Source organism: Phaethon lepturus, unplaced genomic scaffold, assembly GCF_000687285.1.
Source record: "Phaethon lepturus isolate BGI_N335 unplaced genomic scaffold, ASM68728v1 scaffold17382, whole genome shotgun sequence".
In the NCBI taxonomy this organism is placed as follows: Eukaryota; Metazoa; Chordata; class Aves; order Phaethontiformes; family Phaethontidae; genus Phaethon; species Phaethon lepturus.
Window position 1 is genome coordinate 1 of NW_010525245.1, and position 21,565 is coordinate 21,565.

Sequence of the window (21,565 nt, forward strand, 5' to 3'; positions counted from 1 at the left end):
CACTTCCTCCTTTTTCCTTTTGAGTTATTTTTCATATTTTGCTTTATTTTTGGTTTTCCCATCTTATTGATCCTGTTTTCCAGAGGAGGTTCCCTTTTCTCTTCTACTGTGTTGTTTCTTTTTACCAGAACACCTTCCCTTCCCCCCCCCCCCCCCCCCCCCCTTTTTCCTACTCTGCATTAGTTACGCATTTGTGCAAGCAATCTGCAGTACATTTTGTGACTAATGAGTAAGGATGAACTAGTGACAGATGCATATGAGTGATTAGGGCACTGTCAGAGGAGACTCACTGAAGTGAGAAGCTCATCTAGAAAGAGTGACCCTTGATAGTAATTGGGGAACCACATTTCATTTTTTTTATAAATAAGTTTGCCTCTTGTAACTTTCTATGCCAACCAACTCTACCAGTTTCTAAAAGTAGCATCATTTTCTTCATCCTGTCAGACTGACTTCCTTGAATCTTTCAAAGCTGGTGTGCATTGTTCCATGATTACTTAGTCAAATTAAAAATTGGCAGCTGCCAAAATGTGTCTGCTACCTTCTCTTTACTTGCTTTCCCTCTACCAGTGGCTCTGGAGCCTCTCTTTTCACAGGAGAAACAGATTCAAGTTGCTGTCCTAGTAAAAGAATCGGATTTTTCTGTTTCTTGTTTAGTAATTTTTTTTCCCCTCCTAATGAATTGAGTGGCCTCACTCTGAGTAGCCAAGCTAGCTTGAATTAGGCAGCAGGAGCATGGAGCCAACAGCAGTGGGGGAGAGTGGGCAGAGAAATGACCTTTTTCTTTCAGCAATGGTAAACTGCTATAATTTGGCTCAAGTCATGCTTGGAAATCTCTCCTTGAAATAGGATGAAGTAAGTAGAGGTTTAGTGTTTGCAACCTGCTTATTGTAAATCAGTGAAATCAGGCCTCTGTTCTACTACCTTCTCTTTAATTCTCCTGACTTTCAGCTGGGGAGGACCCATTGGCAGTAGAGATCAAAATATCGTAAAATAAATGCGTTTGGATTTCAGTTAGTCATCTTTGAATTACCTGTTACTGGTTTTTAACAGTGGATCATCACTGCAAAATTAAATTTTCCTGGAAATATTTTAATCATAAAAGGAAAAATATTTTAACATGTAGGAATATATTTGAGAAGCCATTTGTGAATGTGGTATATGTTTTAGGCTCAAAATGTTATGTTGTTACTTCAAACATATGACAGATTGATAATTAAAAAAATATAGTAGTATCAAGAATTTTTAATTATTTTGCTAAAATTTGTGTGAGGGCGTATGAATTTAGAGGAGATGCATTCTTTCCTGTTGAAGGTGAGAACTTAAAAGCCAAATGGTGACAGTGAAACTGACAATACACAAATTCTGTGAAAGGTGTGATGTAAACATGATATAAATCATTATTTTTCACTTTTTAAAATGCTTATTCCTGTTGCGTTTATAATGGTGGGCAAGTAATCTAGATCAGTATAGGATTTTCAAGCAGAGCTTTCTCTTCTGCCCAACAGGTTGGAAGAAGTAATCTGTATTTTGTGTGTGTTAATCTTCTGTTAAACTCCAAAAATAGATGCTGTCTGAATGTCATACTTAGGATTTCTTTCTAGCTTAGCTGCTGATGCAGAATGACTAACATTGGGCAAACTCACCCCTGATGTACCACCGCTGTAGTTGCTTCTACCAGGGCTGAACAGGATGTGTGATGCCTAGGACTGCTATTTAAAAAGCTGTGGACATTAAACACAATCTCTCTATATACGCGTTGCTACCAAATATAATGTCTTCAATGCAGCCACAAACATCAAATGCTGCCATAATATGTGCAGGCATTGCTCTAAGTCATCAGCAGGCTACCTGAACAGTTTGTATTGATAGGATGAAATACATGTCAGATGAAAGGTTGTACCAGTTTGCCTGAAGTGATTTGAAATCTGCGTATTTTTTTTCCATTGGTGTATGTATAGGCTTTGTAAAAGCACAAGTAGCTAGCAGTTGAGTTCTGTTAACTAGGTATTGGTATATCACAAACCGTGACATCTGGGAGGGTTAATTTTGTTGAATAGAATAGTTTTAGTTTCCTGCAAAGTTGATGTTTAATCAGACTAGTAGGCTTTGTAAGCAGAGGCATAAATAACCAAATTGTTCTCTGACATGACTAAGGCTGACAGGGACTGCAAAATCAAAAGCTAAAGGTTCAAGAAAAGTGTTTGTTAGCTGTGTTATGTAGTCTCTGAGATAACACTTTAAGCAGGTATCTGTTCTGGATTCACTTGTTGTAGGTCTCCTACCTCAGGCTATTGATTGAGTTCCTGTTTACTGGTAACTTGTCCAGCTAAAACAGTGTAGACCCGTATTAGTGTCTCTTAATGTTAGTCCTTCATTACTCCTTTCTAGAATAACCAGGAGAAATTACTCTTCTGCATTTATAGTACTGTGCCCTAGCCCTGCACAGGATTTTCAGAACCCTGAAAAAAATTCTTGAGGAATGAAAAGGCTCTTTTCTGTTCCTGATTGCTGCCTTGCCCTCTCTTACGTTTTGCCTTGTCAGACAAGCAAGCATGAGTGGCATTGTTTGCAGTGACTTGGTCTGAATCTCCTAGCACTAGGTGAATCAAGTATTACTGTGATTCACAAAATCCAGGTTCTTTTTTATCTTGATTCCTGGCAGCTTGTTGACTTAAGAACCCAAAAGTTACTCTTCAGATCACAGCCATAAACTAGGCACTTACAATGCCAGGTAAGAGTTATATCCTGTAGAATGGCACTGATAATAGCCAGTATGCTACTGTGAGCCAACATGAAACTGTCAAGTTGCATAGATAATAATAAGTGATAAATTTTGACTCTAAGCTTGGGAATCTCAGTCCAGGCTGCAGAGAACTTGACTGTATTGGGTGAGGATTCAGATTTAATATGGCTTCCTGGGATTTGTCTTAAATAACTTACTTCCACAATGAGCGGTATTTGCATCTTCTTTTCAGGCAAATCTAAAATCACCCTTTTTTCCCACAGTTCACACTGTGATTAGAAGACTGTTGTATGATGTTCGAGGCTGTGATGTTCATATACCTTTCAGGGTTTTAGGGATTGTTTTAACTGTTCTTAAATGTAAAATACAAGCTGAACTCAGTAAACTGGGAAACATAGGGTTCACTTTAAGTTTACATTTGTTGTGAGTCTTTATATTAAGCAAATGGATTGTAACTGCTGATGTATGTACTGGGGGAAAAGAGAGAGAAGACTGTTTCTTGCTTACTCATTTTGTGTCAGGCAGTCATACTTGCCACCACCTCAAATCTAACTTTTTAATTCCTTAGGCTATTTTGCATTAATGTAATAAAATTTGAATTTTCAGCATAAAAAGAGTAGTTCAGAGATGCTGTCAGTACAAAAGCAGATTAAAAATGTATATTTTTTAAAAAGTTATGGGTACTGTCATTACCTTCAAGTCCTTAGTAAAAGTAGTAGATAAGCTGTAGGAGGGGCTGAGGAATATTATCCCTCGCTTTTTTGAATTTACATGGTTAATGGTTAATACTTAAGATTTTACTGTATTCCCGTAAACCTTGTTGTGAAAGCATTAGTATCATAAGGCTATGGTTTCATGGTCACTTTAGGCTGATATAAATGTACACTGCTTGTAAATGGGCAGCTCTCTTGACTGACTAGTGTGGGCTCAAGGGAACAGAAGCCTGTTTTGTGTGCTTGAAGTGGTCAGGAAAATGCAACTTAAGGGAAAGTGTTCCCTGGTACATTAACATCTGCCTGAAAAATAATCCAAGTTTCTCAGTTTGCTTTTAGTAATTGTTGGGTAACAAAAAAGACTTTTTCCCCTTCCAGCAGCTGTGGCAGGCTAAGAAATACGTTGAACTACCACCTCTTCCTCAAGGTGCTCCAGGACAGGGAATTTCTTTTGTTCGGGTCTCTGCCAACTTCACTTATCCTTTAGCTTTTCAATGTCTGAGCATTACAATTCAATAAAAAATCCTGCTGCAATTGTGTGGTGTAATAATAGGTGAACAGAGATGGTGTAAGTCCTACTTTTTTTCTAGTATGATGGAAAAGAGAAAATCATGTGGGATATAATAGATTTAACCTTTTCTCATATTTTTACTTTAAAAAAATTGTAATGTTCTCTGGTATCTTTTTCAGCATCTTTACTCCAGATAACACTCTGGCTTATCTAGTAGCGGGGTGGGTTTGGTTAAGCTGTTGCCTTCTGCAAATATAAAGTGAAGCTGTGTTTCTGGGTAGTAAGAAAATAGGTTGTAGGTGTGATTTGGATGACAGCAGATGCCCTGTGACACCTTTAGGTTGTCTTTCCTGTAGAGATGGCAACAGAGCAACCTTAACTGGTTAAGCAAGGTTAACCTAATTGGTTAAGCAATGCTTAATTGGTTAATCTAGTTTTTCAGACTTAGAAAGAAAAATGGAATGCCACAAAACGACGTGGTCCTCAAAAGAAGTACACTGCTATCATTTAGATATTCTGTGAAATTGAAAAATGTATTTTTCTGGAGAGAAGTCTATGCATAAGAATAAACCTATTTTGAAAATGAAGACTTTTGCTGCACTAGTTCTCAGTGTTGTGTTCTGATTTTAAAGCGCTAAACACTTGAATTTCTTGGAAGAATTTTTAATGTATAAAATGTAATAAATGTTCTAACTATTCTTACTACATTGAACTAAATTAATGCAGTCAGTACTTAATGCATTAGAATTTATCTTAATTTTATTTTTTTTCCTGCCTGAAATAAGTACATTGTGTGTAACATACAAACATGCTCAATTCAAGTTACTTGGTTTGAAATTAATAGTGAGAACTTTGGGATTTACAACTAGACCACCTTCTTGATAATTTACTCTGAGGTTATAACTGGTGTAAGTTTTTAGGCTTGTGCTTAAATGGCACTTCAGTATGTTGAAATCTGGAAATAGATATATGAGAGATGGTTTTCAGACTTAAATCTTTTTTTATCTCTCTAAAAGAGTGAGATAATGCATGTAATAATTTTAGACTAGAAATACATTTAAAATAACTTTAATGAGAAAAATTTGTAATGACTGATTTGATTACCAGCATCCAGTTACAGGGAAGCCATTGTGTTTATACAACAGAGATGAGTAAGCTCCAGTTTAAGAGAGTCAGAGGGCAGCTTACTTGTCTGCATGTGAGCTCAGTATTTAAACTCCCATTGCAGTCAACAGAGAGCTGATTAATGTTGTCGCAGGAAGCTAGAAAGCACTTTGACTGACTAGCCACAACTGGACACAGTAAGAAGACACTTCTCATTGTGACCAACAGCTCCTTTTGCAGAAACGATTGCACAGCTGAGAGAACGTGAGAAATGGTGAGACCTGCACATCTTGGCTATAGGAAGTCTCCCTAGCCCTAATATGTCTGTTGGTCACTGAAGCTAGTAGGGCAACGTACACCTCTTGGGTGTGGGTATTTGTGACTGCGAATCCTTATTAAGGTTAGGTGTATTATGTCATGGTTGTCTTGAGTCAGGGTATCTTTATTTAAAAAAAAAAATCTGTCTAGTATAGTAATGAAAAAATTGATCACTCATTAATAACTAAGTGGAAGGTGGAATATTAAACATCTTTAAGGTGTTCAAAAATGTTTTCAGGTACAGATTAAAGAAACAAAATTTCTGCTCATGGAACTATAGGTTGGGGAAAACTGAGTAAAAGTAAATAACGCATTTTAATCAAATCAATTGAAATGCATTTTTAGAACTTTCAGGGGGCATGCTGCTTTTTTGCTTTACTGTTGCAGTCCTCGCCTGTTTTTATGTAGCTGTGCTGAATTGCATGGTTGATACACAGAGGCAATCAGCTATGGTATTTGTAACAAATGGAAAATTGTCTTGAAGCTATATAAAATTCATCATTCAATTTCATCTTGCTGAGCTGACTTTCACATGCATGCAGTTTGTAAAGAAAAATGGTATGTTGCTGCCCTAGTGATCTGTCAATACAGTGTTTTAATATAAATTCCACTAAGGGAAGCATTAAGGGTTGAAGTGTTGCCTTTCATCAAAAGAATTAAGTTTGTAGGGAGCTGTATCTCGTGAAGAACATGTCATGGTCATGCGATTTATTTCTGAGCCCCATAGGTTAAATGTCCCTCTGAAGCTGGGACTGGAGTTGAAGAATCAATAAAGTATCAGTAGGTTCTAGTTATTGGTATTAATCATTCCCAAATATTTATTTTCTAGAAGGTATGTGACTATGAGATTTGAAGAATAACATTTATTTATAGTGGAGTGAGACTTGGTCAGTGTATGGCAAGTAGCTTTTTTTTAGCTATGCTATATGTTGCATCTATAAAAACAAAAGAAAAAATTAAAAAATGCTGTTACTTTTTGTTAACGAATTCTATAAAAACACCTCAGCATAGGATTTGGCAGTACTCTGCTTACATGTGGTATTTTCTGGAAGGTGTTTGAAATCTGTAGTAGGGAATACAGTGGCCTGCTTTGCAGAATGTAGTAATGTGGCCAGTCAGCTTACCACCCTCAGATTTAGGTAGCTTTAAAGTATGTTGACCTGGTTACTGTTTTCACTTTTGTTGATAGAATTTTTTTTTTTCCCTGAGAAACTTTAGTAATGCTGATTTTGGTGTTCTAAAGCAAGTTTGTCTTTTTTTAGGAAATAAAGCCTCAAAGCCATTACAACCATGGATATAGTGAATCTCTTGGACGGAAAAGCCACATTGATGATTATAGCACTTGGGACATTGTCAAAGCCACACAGTAAGTTTATTTTTGAGTGTTAGATTTGTCTGTGTCTGTATTAGTTAAAAACAGTAAAATTGATTTTATTTTTTTTTTTCATTTGCATGAAGTGGAAGGTGATCTGTAATTGTAGATACAGTAGTGGAAGATTTCAGAAGTGAACTCTACAAGATTACTGTTAAGACAAACTTATGAGCATTGTATGAAAATATGCAGGAGGAATTATGATAAGTTGTAAATATAGGTGGCTGCTGGACAGATTGTTGGAAGAGAACGTATAGTTTTCTTCCTGTTGGTACTGATGTTTATTTTCTATAGGTGATGATTAAGAGGTAAGTGAGCAACACTGATATGCAAACATGAGGGTTTCCTTTTTTTTTGACATCATTTATAGGTTAGAAGGAATGTGCCTCTGTGTAACTTCATTGTCCCTGATTCAGTTTCAGTGCTGCTATGAAACGGAGTTCATTGCTGAGAAAGGATTATAGGAGTAAAATGTGTGCAAATTTAATAATTGCATTTTTAATGCAGATGAATTATACAAATTTCTCTTCTACACAGTCCTGTAGTACATACTAACTCTTTCAGAAGAATTGTGATGGCACTATTTTTTAGCTTACTGTTGCTTACCATTCAGAAACCACCACCACTTGTCAGTTTTCTTCAATGGGCTGAGATGATAGTTTTGTAAGATTTTAATTTTTCTTGTATTATTAATTTTAATACTTAAACTATTACGTATCTTGCTGAGCTATTTGCCTTTTTCTTCTTAAAAGAAAATTTTTCTTTCCTTTTTTCCTAAAAGGCATCTCCTCCAACTGAAAGCAGCTTTGCAGCTCTGCCTGTGAGACAGGCCCCATTTAGGTCTAGGAAGTATGTCCTTTCCTTCACTTTTTGTTTTGAGTTGTGAGGAGTTTAACTTCCTGAAATAGACTGACTCTGCAATTGTTGCTCTAAATACTTTAATAGTAATACTACAACCTATAATCCTCATATGAGGGGATTTTTAGAAATGAAAATATTGACTCAGTATCAAACTAGCTGCTTCTTAACATAGTGACAATATGAAAGCAAAAGTGGTTTTACAAGTTACCTGCTTCCATTCTTGTAAGCTCATTGCATGTTTGAAACCCTAAAACACACTTGTCCCTGTTAGCCTTCAAATTTAGGCTCATCTGTGCTTTCAACTGGATTGTTGTTGTTCTTTCTGGACTCTTCAAACAAGAATCAACAGGGCTGTGAGTTATCTGTTATGTTCCTTCCCAGTTATGGTGAGATGTGATTTACAGAGAGGATGACATCTCACCAAAGAGGACTATAGTTTCGTATCACAGCCCTAACCGTTAATATCACAGGGAAGGGGGACTGTCAGCCTGGGTATGTGATCAAGTTGTGGTATCCAGACAGCACTTCCCTGACTAGAGGGAGAACTCATCTTTAGGTATTTCCTAGGATTTGAAGACCATGTTATATAAAACAGCTGCCTTAAGATTCAGAGATTTTTCCCTTTAAGGCAGAAAATAAACCCACCAAATATCATAAGGCTTGCAATTAATATGTTAGCAGCATTATTTATTTTATTCAGTGTTATTAAAAGATGTACTGTTCCTGTTAAAATGATGTAGTTATTTACTTTTGCAGAAATAAACCCTCTCTTTTATATATATACATGAAAAATAGGTGATCTTGTCCTCTACCACTTATCCTCAAAAACCAATATTCACTTTGATTAAAATGTCTGCTGACTTTGTTTACTTTTTAGTCCAGTGCTACTGTAAGAAAGATGCCACAAAAAGCTTTGTAAAGAAGGACTACTCATCTGTCTCCCAGAACTCCCCTCCCCAGTTCAGTAAGTTTAAGCAAAATGTAGCAAAATGGAATAAGAATTAGTCGGTCTCTTAGTTTGGGTGTTTTTTTTCCCAAGTCCAGATATGCAGCATTCAGCATGGGATTGGCAGCACAGTTGTGTTGGTTTTTTTTCCAGAACACTTCAAAACTTCCACAAGACAATATGACAGGTTTTTAGTGTGCTACATCAAATGGTGGCTGGGTGCTTACCATTAGTTAAGTGAAATTCTGTTGGTCTCCAGAATGGTTTGATAGCTCGTTACAATAATAAAGTTGTTTTTTCCTCTGTTAAAAAAAAAAACAAACAAACAACCACAAACAACAAGCCCCCAAAACCCAAACTGATCTGTCATCCAAAATGATTTGGCATTTCATGTAAGACCACTTACATTACAGGTTTCTTGACAGATAGAAGGTGCATTTTGCTGTAGCATAGAATTGTTTGTTATTAAATTTGTGATAATCCAAACGGGAAGTAGTTAGTCATGTCGTGTAAGTAGCTAGTCAGTCAATTTTTTTCATAATCATTGTTCTTACAGTATTCAGTGTGATGCATTATTAAAAGTTTCTCCTATGAAAGTAACTAGTTATGTTATTGTTGCATACATGAAAATGGGGAACATAGTTCCTTAAACTCTAAAGATGATGATGAAAATGGGATGAAAAGGTTTAAAACTCATCTATACTTCATATACGGTGTTTAACTGTAGAATTCTGTTTTGAGTTGTTGAGTTTATTGGCACTTGATTACAGAGAAATAAATAAAACAATGTTAGTAAAACAATGGACTTGCTTTTACGTTTTTCAGCAAGGGAAAATTAAGAGCTTGCAAGCTCCACACATTTTTCCAGAAGTATTAGTTCATTGTTTTATATCTTGTTGAACTGTTTGTGCTCTATCTTCTTAGTCTGTATATTGAACACTTACTAATATGCTCATACACTAAGAGCTACAAATCTAATAACCTCTTACAATCAAATTAAGACTTTGTATAGAAAAGAGTGGTTCAGCTGATATTCTCATTGCAAAGAGTTTATCAGATCTGTGTTTTTTCCCCATTGTGTTCCTAATAAATTCTCCCACAGACATGGGGGCCTAGGAATGCTTTATACCAAAAATAGTCTCTGTTTATTTTGCAGAAACTTGTGCTGGACTAAAAATCATAATGTTTGGTTTTAATATCTATTGATATGAAGGACACTTCATGTTATAACCATGTCCAAGGGCATCTAGGTAGCGTTAAAAGTAGTAGTGTCTTAGACCTTCATCTTGCAGGTGTTACAATGTATGTGTAATCTTTGGAATCTTGTCGTTCATATAGTTTCCACTGTGTTTCTGAAAGCAGAAGCAGGCAACTCATGTATTTGAAAATCTGTTTTCAAAGCAGTAGTAAAAAAAAAAAAAAATCCGTTCTTGCCTTTGCTCTATTGCAATGGAGGAACGTTGCATACTAATACTTAAGTACTTCACTTATAACTGCATAGAAAGTCTTTGAATTTCTTCTGCCTCTACAAAATCAGAGGGTGGGCTGTGCACTGTTTTCATTCCTCTGTGATAGCATTCAGTGCTCTCACTGGAGCTGTAAGGGAATGGGGTCTTGTTTAAAAAAAAAAAAAAGTTGTGATTTAAAAGTGAAATTTAATGGAGGTATGTTGATTATGTTTATTTCTATCTCTTCTGGCACCAGTAGCCCTGTGTCATCCAAGGCTGGAGTGATAACTTTTTAAATATGATCTATTGGGAAGTGTTCTGTCTTAACATAATAACATAAAGTTGCTGCCTTTGTTTTGTTTTAAAACTTTTATGCTGTGAAACTAAGAAAAGGTAGCTAGTATTCATAGGTAGAGAAGTATATGATGGGTAGTGATTAGGAGAACAAAATCTGAAACACATTAATCCTTGCGTCGTGATTTTCAGTTCTGTTGAGAGTGAATACGCACCTTCTGCTTGCAGTGAACTTGAGCAAATTCCAGCTATGCTGAAAGTATGTTAAATAACCATTATGAACATGGGTATTAAACATTAATGATATTAACAAGTGCTTTTGTGACTTCTGGAAGATTGATTCCTTGTGCTTAAGTGTTACGATTTGGTTATTGCAAGATTAACTTTTCTGTTAGTTTTATTCGCTGAGAGAATTCAAAATGAAGTCATGTGCATTGTGAAATAGTGCAGCATGAAATATGCTGAGTCTTGCTTAGGAAAAAATTGTTGAATACATTTGAGAACATGCTTTTTTAGATAATTTTCTCATCATTCATAGGGTAACTGGTAAGAAAAAAAAAAGGATACATAAGGAACAATTGAAATTGGTGAGAGTTGGCCAAAATGACCATTACTCCTGGCTTTTTTCAGCTATTCACAGGAGAAGATGGGCAGACCATGACATCGGTACACGTTCTTTATAACTGGTCTTTGTGCCCATGGAGTTTGATTATATTGCTGAAAGTGGAATGTATCTGAAGTTCATATGGAAGGGTGGGATTTTTTTTTAACCACACTAGTAATATAGCCACAACTGTCTAGACAATTTGAGGCTTTGGAATATATGCAAGAGCTGAATTTCTCTTGTCTCTCAACATCACTGTTAATGGTTCATTAAGCAGCTCTTGAGTTATTCTTTTGCTGTTGAAAACAAAATTGTCTTACTATTCAACACAAAAAACATGAGAACGTATTAAAAGCCTTGTTAGTATTTAACCACCATCATTCATGGGAATGAGACTTCAAAAGATAAAAAAGATAATTTTTCTAACTCCATTTCCAGTTAAAACAGCTTTGATTGGAGTTACAGTGATAGCAAGATGAGGGAGTGACCTCCTGGCTTACCTACTGTTTGTTGGCATGGTGATGTGCTCACTGAAGAGAGATTCCTTCCTAGTATTGTGGCCAAATTTTATGTTAATCATGCAGCAGAGCTGGCAGTGTCTATTTCCAAGAGTCAGTGTGCTTGCAGACAACAGATTAAAAAATGGTTTACATACTTAAAATACAAAAGGCTTCTAGGATACTATTTTTTAAAATTATTAAATTCAGAGTATCTTTAACCTGCAATGAGAAATGAAATGTTACAGCTTAGTTACCGAGATAGCTGTGATAGTGACATGAGCCTGCACAGTGGTATTTTTGCCCTGGAAGAACTAGTCCTGTTTCTTTCAGAACACAGCAAGCTCAATAGTTTGCTTTAATTATACTCCATATTGATGTTTTCAGCACCACCCTCTAAATTCATCTGGATGCTGAAAATTTGTTAGGTTAATGCATCAGTCTCTGTGAGGATTTGAATCTTGTTCTCCATTCCTCTTCCTTGAAGGGCATAGAGCCCTTTATAAGCAGAATTATGCTGAGTATCTGAAATAGATGACTTTCTCATTTTGTAATCTAACAGAGCATCATGAACCTTTGGAGAAAGCAAGGTGAAGTCAGCCTCAGCAAATGGATAGAAGACTGCAGGTGGTTATGTGACAGAAGAACGGTGCGTTTTTAGGACAGAGCTCAAGAAGCCATGACTGCATCAGACTCAGTGTTTCATTTAATGGTAGAGAGCCTGCTGTTTCCAGGAAGAGGAAAAAATTATTGTAAATTCCTAACCTTTTTTGCCAGGCAGATTTTGTCTGTTTAGATTCTTAGTTCCTCTTGTGACAATTTAATAAATTGAAGAGTTATTAAATTATACTTTGTGTGTTACATCTTCTGTAATCAGTTATGACTGAGTTCAAGATACTAAAATAAATTGCTAGGAACGGACAAACTGATAGTGACTTAAATTGCTATATGCTTCATTCTCAGTTTAACTTTTGGAAAACGTTCCTGAGAAGGCTCTTCTGATGTTCAGAAATCACTTCATGATTTGTTTTGTGGCCAAGTGATAGGAAGTACCTGTGACTTGCATTTTGCCTTCCAGTGGAGAGGAGGGGAAGTTGTGATCACAGAATCACAGAATCACTAGGTTGGAAAGGACCTTCAAGATCATCAAGTCCAACCATTAATCCAGCACCACCATGTCCCCTAAACCATGTCCTGAAGTGCCACGTCCACACGTTTTTTGAACACTTCCAGAGATGGTGACTCTACCACCTCCCTGGGCAGCCTGTTCCAATGCCTGACCACTCTCTCAGTGAAGAAATTTTTCCTAATATCCAATCTAAACCTCCCCTGGCGCAACTTGAGGCCATTTCCTCTTGTCCTATCCTAGTTACTTGGGAGAAGAGACCAACACCCTTGTCACCACAACCCCCTTTCAGGTAGTTGTAGAGAGCGATAAGGTCTCCTCTCAGCCTCCTCTTCTCCAGACTAAACAACCCCAGTTCCCTCAGCTGCTCCTCATAAGACTTGTGCTCCAGACCCCTCACCAGCTTCGTTGCCCTTCTCTGGACACGCTCCAGCACCTCAGTGTCCTTCTTGTAGTGAGGGGCCCAAAACTGCTGATGCTAAGCCTGTGGAAGGAATCCATTCCTACTACTCCTTCTTGTATCTGAACCCATGCAGTAGTCATTGCTCAGGGCCTCACAGCAGTGTATGGGTGAGTTCTGGAGGGTGGTATTTCTAAACATCAGTGAAGCATAGAGCATGATATATCGGGGCTTCTGCAGGGACATTGGCGTCAGCGTTCTGCCTCAACAGGCTGCTGAGTCAATTCACGTGCTTGCCACAGCTCTCCTTCATTTTCATATCTCTTGAGCAAAGTTCTTCAGAAGGCAGCATTGTGTTTTCTGTAAGACTAGAGATTTGCTTTAAATAAAATTAAAAAAAACACACACCCCCAAAAACCCCAGAGACCACTGCCTCCCTTGCCCCATCATCCAAAGACTGTGACAGTGCTGCTTGGTTATACCTATCTTGGTAGCATGGTTTAATAAAAACTTGACTAGGTATCAGAGGTTACTTTCAAGGAGGTCTATTCTGTGTTATGTAGTTAACTTGGTAGGGTGCTTATCTAAATCATTTGTACGGTTTACCATAGCTGGCCAGTGGTATGTTGTGGTTGAACCCCGGTAGGCAGTTGAGCCCCACACAGCTGCTCGCTCACTCCCCTCCAGCAGGACGGGGAAATGATTCAAAAGGGTAAAACTGAGAACTCGTGGGTTGAGATAAAGACAGCTTAATAGGAAAAGGAGAAGCTGCACATGCAAGCAAAGCAAAATGAGGAATTAATTCTCTACTCCCCAGCAGCAGGCAGGTGTTCAGCCATCTCCAGGGCAGCGGGGCTCCATCACACCTGACAGTTACTTGGGAAGACAAACACCATAACTGCAAATGTCCCTCCTTCCCCGAGCTTTTATTGCTGAGCACAGTGTAATGTGAAATGGGATATCTCTTTGGTAAGCTGTCCCAGCTGTGTCGTTTCTCAGCTTCTTGTGCACCCCCAGCTTGCCCACTGGCAGGGCAGTGTGAGAAACAGAAAAGACCTTGATGCTGTGTAAGCACTGCTTAGCAATAGCTAAAATATTGGTGTGTTACCAACAATGTTTTGCTCACAAATCTAAAACATAGCCTCACAGGAGCTACTATGGAGAAAATTAACTTGATCCCAGCCAAACCAGTACATGTAAGGAAAATCCTAATCCATTGCATGAAAGGTTTACATGATTGCCTCTTACACTTCATGGAAGTTAGTGTTTTTGTGTTCTTTGTATCTTTCCAATAACTTAGCATACTTTATTAATTCCTGCTTGTGTTGTGTAGTACTACTTATTGAAGCAGGGTGAGAGTCAGCTAAATTCAGCCTTAGGCAATACAATTTTTTTTTAACTGTGACTGTTAAATGTAATAGCATGGCTGTAGGTAAATAATTTCTTAACTTATGGCTTCGGCTAGTAGTTTAAACAAAGGCAGTGGGCTTGTCTACAGTAGGAAGAGTTGTAATAACAGCTGACTGGAGTAGAGTGGCTTGTCAACAGAAGGGTGTTTTGCTATTCTGCATGAATCACTTTCCAGGTTACCTCCAGGTGTTGTAATACGCTAAAGTGATACTGTACTGTAGCAAGATCAGAATTTGCTGTCCTTCTTTCCCCCATCTCTTCTCATGTCTCTTCTCACTCCTCATTCTTGTCTGACCTGCCTTCAGTAGTCCTAACCTCTTTCAGTAGCCCATTCAGCTGGGGGGCGGGCGGGAAGTCTGGAATGGTACATGTTAAGCCATTTGAGCAAGCACTCGTTAGGCCACACAGCTGATCTAGACTGGGACTTGGAAATAGCCACACTTAGAACCTTATCAGTTTTTCTGGCAGTTATGCATGTCTGAGTATGTGTATCTTGTCTAGCTGGTTACATATTTTTAAGTCATCATAAGCCAAACCTCTTCTCCCCCCTGCATCCAACTGATTAAAAACAAAGCATTGTCATGAAAATTATCCATGACTGCTGCTTTTTTACTCAGTCTGAGGGACCAAATTTTACAGGCTGGTTGCCAATTGGTACGTGCTGCATGCAGTAGTCTTTGTTGTGATCTTTTGTCGTGTTTGGAAAGATTATAGGTATGACAGCAATTTCTAGCATTTTTCATAACTTCTAGTGCAACTTTCTAAGAAATTGAAAACAACATGATCTAAGTAGGCTGTTATGTCCAGTATTTTTTTAATAGTGTCCAACTAATTTATGTGCTTTAAGCCTGTGTTAGACTTGGAAAGCATTCCAGAGGTTTGTTGACTTGAGTCATTTAAGGAGTGCTGTCCAGAATGAGGGTCCATTCAAATACATGAAAGAAAAAGTAAGAATGGTAACGACTCCAAAAAAAAAGGTCTCTGCATCAGCTAAGCAAGCTGATCAAGTGGAGCAAAAGGGCCTTAGGTTGTCTAAGGCTGTCTCTTCTGCAGAAAGTAGAACATAGAAGCAGCATAAGGAAAAATTACTTAAGTTCTAACTTTGAGAGGCTGTTAAAATTCTGCTGTAGCAGGAGTTGGATGTCACAAGGCATTGGTCTTGATTTCAAGGTGTGCCCACGCATCAGTCTCCTCCCTGAGACTTGAGAAATCCCTATGGGTTGTACAGACGTTGAAATGTAATCTTTACTTGCCTTTCTGCATTGCTTTTATTGCCGCTAAAAATAGGTGGTTAAACAGTGTAAGCATTAAGACAAACATTATTTAATGTTGGAGTTAGTCCTACGTTAGGTGCCTAAGTGATATTTATGCTTCCTGATTTGTTTCAACTTTCAAAATGTATGCAAAATGTTTTTCAAATGAAGATAGCTCGCATTTATTAATCATCTTTAATGGAAGAGTTAATTTCATATTATAGTGTAGGATTTTGAAGTGGTATAAAAAAGAAAACAATGCTAACATATCAGGAAGATTGCTATTTGTTATTTGAGAAGAAAAATGGGAAGTGTTTGAGCTATGTTAGTGTTTGTAATTGACCTGATGATCTTGTCATCTGCTGAATTTTGGAAAGATACTGTCAGATGGGTTGGATAATCTCTTTTGGTCTTCAGGAGACGGAAAGGAGGGAGAACAGAGGTGGGAGAAACAGATATAGTGGAGTCCCTGGGAAGAGGAGAATTTTATTTATACTCGGTGTCCTACTGATGGATATTTCACCTTGCTGTGCTGCATAGTTTGCTGTGGAGACAAGTTTTCTGTAAAATCTTCAATTTAGTAATATAACTTCTGCCAGCAGAAGCTTCTTGTTGCAAGAGATCTGTCATCATATAGAAACAGAAAGTAAAGTTTCTTAATTTTTCTTCTGTTGAACCTTTTGTATTGTCACTGTAAGTATGGTGTTTGCCAAATGCATTTTTATCTAAGGTAACAGCTTTTTAAAAATCTTTGTTTTTTTCTTCAAGGTATGGAATATATGAACGATGTAGAGAGTTGGTGGAAGCAGGTTATGATGTACGACAACCAGACAAAGAAAATGTAACGCTTCTCCACTGGGCTGCAATCAACAACAGGATAGATCTGGTGAAGTATGTATTATACTTTAAGTTAAACATAAACTAACAGTGTCATTAAAAATGTTGATTTCTTTTTTTCTTAGGTGTTAAGTAATCTTAAGTCTCTTAAATTATCAATTTTTTGTTTTGACATTTGGAGGAGGGGAGAGAAGTTAGATCTAATTTGCATTTTGGCAGCAATGTTTTGATGACACAGTTAACAGAAATAAAACCTATTATATGTCCAGAATTTAATCTTAGGTTCTTCTCGGATGACATAAACCTGTGGAACAGCTATTCAGTTGCACATGCAATTTCTTCATACTATGGTACATTTCTTGAAATACCAAATTTCTTTTTTTGAGGAGGGGTAGTGTGATGCTAGATGGTAGTGAATGTTTTTGAATAAGCAAGATTAATGTGATGCAAGGGGTAATTCATACTTCATTCAGCATTTCAAGAGATTCTAACTTAAATACACAGCTGATACAAAAGATAACATTGCAGCACCTCTACTTTCAAGTAATAACAAAATCTTTAATCATGGGAGCTCTGCGATTTGGGCTATCTTTTTGCTTTTCAGTTTATAAAATCTGGAGCATAGTAATTCAGAATATGTTTTAAAACCTATTATTATCTTTCACAATATGGAGAGCTTCAATCCTGAAGGGATAATTCTTAGTACTTGCTGTTTTACAAATTATGAGTGTGCATAGAACAAGGTCTTTTTTTTTTTTCTTCTACCTGTAAAAAAACAATGAATTAAGTACATGCAGTTAAATCTACACAAATGTTATTGTATCAGCAGGTTTCAAGAATATTTGATATAAACTGCAAATCTTCAATCAGTCCACTTTTCAAAACAGTTTTTATTAATGAATGTGCACAGTTACACATAAAAACAAATGCAAAACATCTTCATTTAAGCACGTTCTCCCCATCTATGTCCATCACCAGCACCTTCATCAGACCAGATCTTGACTTTCTAGAAGATCGCAGGTTCATGTTTCTCATCTTGTTTTTAAAGGACTTTGTGCCCTGATGCAGTTCTCTTAAAAGAAGGTTAAATAGATAAAGATAAGTAAATAGACAAAGATTTTGATCTGATGAGAAAGACCTTGGGGTCCTGGTGGACAAGAAGCTGACTTTGAACAAGCAGTACAGCCTTGGAGCAAAAAAGGTCAATGCCTGACTGGGCCTCATAAAGAAAAACATTGCCAGCATGCTGAGGGAGGTCATCCTTCCTCTACCCAGCTGTTGAAGCTCCGGGTTCCCCTTTGCAAGAAAGACAAGAATTTACTGGTGAGAGTCCAGTGCAGGGTTGCAAAGATGATTAAGGGGCTGGAGCTTCTGACATGAGAAGAGGCTGCAAGAGCTCAGACTTGTTAACCTAGAGAAGAGAAGACTTACCTTGTCAATGTATATAAGGTCCTCAAGGAGGATCTTATCAATGTATGTAAGTACCTGCGATACCTGGTAATATATAATACCTGGTAATATATAATACCTGGAATCTTATCAATGTATATAAATAACTGATGGGAGGGAGTAAAGGAGACAAAGCCAGACTTTTTGCAGTAGTGGCCAGGGGCAAGACAAGAGGGCACAAATTGAAACACACGTGAAATTCCATCTGAACAAATAAAACCAACCAAACAAAAAAAACCTGACCAAAAAAATTTGTTTGGGGTCCTTATGTCATTCACAGAGTAAAATTGGACCAAATTTTAAATTCTCCGTTGGTCCTTTTTTGAAGCTGAATTTGTGAAAGAAGTACTTTAGCATGTGAGTATTTTGTGGTATATCTTACCATTTCCTCCCCCTGCCTCCAAGCACATTACTAAAAATTTCCTCCTATAGCAATTATGTTGGACCTAAAGGTGGTTCAAAATCAAAATGTCAGTTTGAGATAGATGGAAATGTATGCTTAAATCTCTATCTGAATTTCCAGTTAGGCCTTTATTATATGTTAGGGAGGTATCTCTGCCTACATTGGAGTGCTGGAAACTTGTTCTGAGAATTGTAATTCAACATAACTTCAATTGTGTCAGCCATACTTCTTTCAAGTTATTTTAGTATGAGCCCTGACAATTCAATGTTCTTAAATCTAATGTGTCTAATTCTTCCTTCTTCCTCAACAATATGTCAAAGCTCTTGCCCCTTCTTGATGCATCTCTACCACTGTGACATACTGCGTTGCATTTTCTTCCTGCTGTTTACTAGAGTGGATGTGACTACTAATGTGTTCAACTAAAATTCACTCCTCATGCAGTTCTTAAGCTCTAAGTTCGTTTGTCTTTAGAGGGTCTTGATTTATTTTAGTTTATATCACCCAGCATATTGCGTGCTCTCTCATGTTCTCTTTTGTGAGACACTGGTTTATGCTGTTTCCTTAGAATGAAATTATTTGGGGTTTTTCTTTTTATTTGATCCTATCTCATCTTTTCCCCAGTCTCTGCTATTTGTCCCCATTGTGTGCAATGGATAATTTCATTAAATATGTTGGCTGGTAAGCTTGGTATCACAGAGATAGAGTCTAAGTGTAAGTGATCTGCTCTCATACCAGATCTCAGTGTCTTGCCTACTGGATATTGACTATATAAGGTCTTCCCAATGAAGTAGCTTAGCAGCTTGTCTGTGGAGTGCAGGCTGAGAATTTGTCTTATTTTTAGTATTTCCTCATCCTGTCTCTTGTGAGACTTGAGATTAAGCATAGATAATGGTGAAACCCATTGATACTTTATAAGGAAAACTACAGAACCTTTTCTTATTTCTGTAGGATCAGGGATAAGTGTCAGACATCCACAAAGTAATTCTTCTATCATGATGACACTGATCTATTGGTCTCTCTTCAACTCAGTTTTGTAAAAATGCAATAATTGTCCTTATATCTCTCCAGTTATCTACTGCTTGTATCTCTCCATTCCCTGTGACAAATTTTTCTCCAGTCAAAGACTTGTCTTCTACTTTTCCTCCTTCTAGCAACAGTGTGCACTTTGATTCCGCAAGCACTGAATGCAAGCTGGGGCAGTTTTCAAATGTCTGGCAAAGACTTAATGATCCTAATGTGGAGATCAGTGGAAGTGTTTTTTCCTAAGGTGACCTCTTATCAGATCTGCTTGCTTTGCATCTAAGTAAATTGCTCAGATAGGACTTGCACACCTGGCATCTTCTAGTGTGGAAGCTGAGATGACTCCCTGAGAGGAGGAATTGCCCAGTTCCTCCTTTCTTCAGGGACATTCTCACCAAGCACAAAATTCCTTCTGCAAGATTTACCTAGACAAGGAGATCAAGTTCTCAGTCTGGTTTTGCAGAAAAATCTCAGCATTTATGTGTACAAAACTGAAATGCAGTGATAAATCTCAGCTTAGTCTAAGAACATCCTTAAAGAAACATGTAACGTTATTTCAGTGCACCGTCTGGCAGGAGATTGCTGCCTTGTCTTTTCCCAGTTGTCAAACTGCAAGTTCTTCCTTCTAAATAAAACGTACTAACCAGTAAGCAGTACTGCTGCTCAGTAGAATCTGAACATATTCTGTGTTTCTGCGGGGACCAGTGTTTGAGTGAAGACAATCTGTTTAATGTTCACCTCTTCATGAGTGGCTGTCACATCAGTGAGATGGATCCAAGCTTTGACTGTGAATTTCTCTGTGCTGTTTTCTATCTAGACAAGATTTCCTTGGGAATTCCTTTCCAAGGGGGACTAAATAGCTTCTCAGTGTCTTTTTCAGATTTGTTCTTTGGTAGCAGATACTTCACAATAACAAAATTACGTTGTCCCTTTACCTTATGTATGCCTTGTCTTTTCACCTACATGGGACCAAGACTTTGGTTGTTCTCATTGAGAAATCCAAAAGCTTAACTTCAGCAGAGAGATGTTGCAGTTTTGTTCCTTCGGTGTTGGAGACCAGTGGAGTGAACTGTCCTGCATTGATCAGAGCAGATCTTGTTTGTCAGCAGTTTGTCAAAGAAAGTTGTACAAACCAGAGTTTATATGACTTTGGCAAGTCTGCTGAAGTACTTAATTGTCTCTGGTGGCTCTAAAGCAACTGTATAAAAGGACTTTTCCTTTAGATGTTTTTAGTGTGGACATGTATAGCTAATGCATTTTTCAGTTTCTGTTCCTAAAGGTAACTTTTGGGCTGTTTTAGAAGTTTCACTCTCTGAATCAATAAGCACTAAAGAAAAAGAAGGTAGTTACTTAGAGTAATGCTTTTCACATTGTTGTTTGTTGCCCTTCTTCTTGCCATGTCTTGAAACACTTAGAGGAAATTGAGGTGCCAGAAACTCAATGCTGAGGATTTGAAGGATAGTTTGTGTGGGTGGGAGAGCAGCATTTATATATACCTGACAGGTATTTTGAAAGCAAAAAGTCTGCAGGCATGGGTACTTGAAATGTGCAAGCACTGAGGAATCTATAGCTAGATAGTACTTTTCAAAGGTCTGTTAGTAATAACTTTTTTTTTTCTGTTGGCTTACACGTAGTGAATGAAGAACTTCTCAGCCTTCTGGGAAGTCCTGTTTTTTAAAAACGTTAATTTCTTTTTAAGTTGTGCATTTTCTTTCACAAAGGAAAAGTAATACTGCCAGTTTAGTGGCCCATATAAAACACCAAGGAAGACGGTTCACAGAAATGGTACAAATGACTGTGAATATGGATGGCTGCAGTTAAATATGGCTAACCTGTTTTGTTCCTACAGGTAGCTCATCTTTTTATAAATGTTGTTGAGTGAAGAATAATTTCTAGCCCATCATTTAGAAGTATTTTTTTAAATACTCAGATGTTTTTGTCCTTTGATCAAGAAGTATGTAAAAGTCTTAGTACTTGGCTAAAAGTGTAACTTAAGTGTGAGCTTTTGGAACAATTACTTCAGCAGGGCCATTCCAGTGATGATACATGCTGCAAGTTGAATTCGATTTAATTTTGCCAAATTTCTCTAAATATGCTAGTCTTCTAGCAGCATAGTCTTTTGCCATTCATTCAGAATTCTTTTTAATAGAGCAACCCCTAAATAGCTTAGAAGAATCCATTTTATTAAATACTTCTGTGGTAGCACAGTTTGTACTAATATATGTAGCAGTTATTCTGTTTTACCTTAGAGAACCA

At 37.4% G+C, this 21,565-nt stretch overlaps 1 protein-coding gene across 1 annotated transcript in view; it reads left to right on the top strand.

The window, feature by feature from the left end:
* The first annotated feature begins 6,655 nt into the window (after nt 1-6,655).
* ZDHHC17 (zinc finger, DHHC-type containing 17) overlaps nt 6,656-21,565 on the top strand; it is a 58,071-nt gene continuing 43,161 nt past the window's right edge. The window contains exons 1-2 of the mRNA XM_010282658.1: nt 6,656-6,755; nt 16,369-16,491. The gene's annotated coding sequence lies outside the window, so the exon portion shown is untranslated. The remainder of the gene's footprint in view (nt 6,756-16,368; nt 16,492-21,565) is intronic.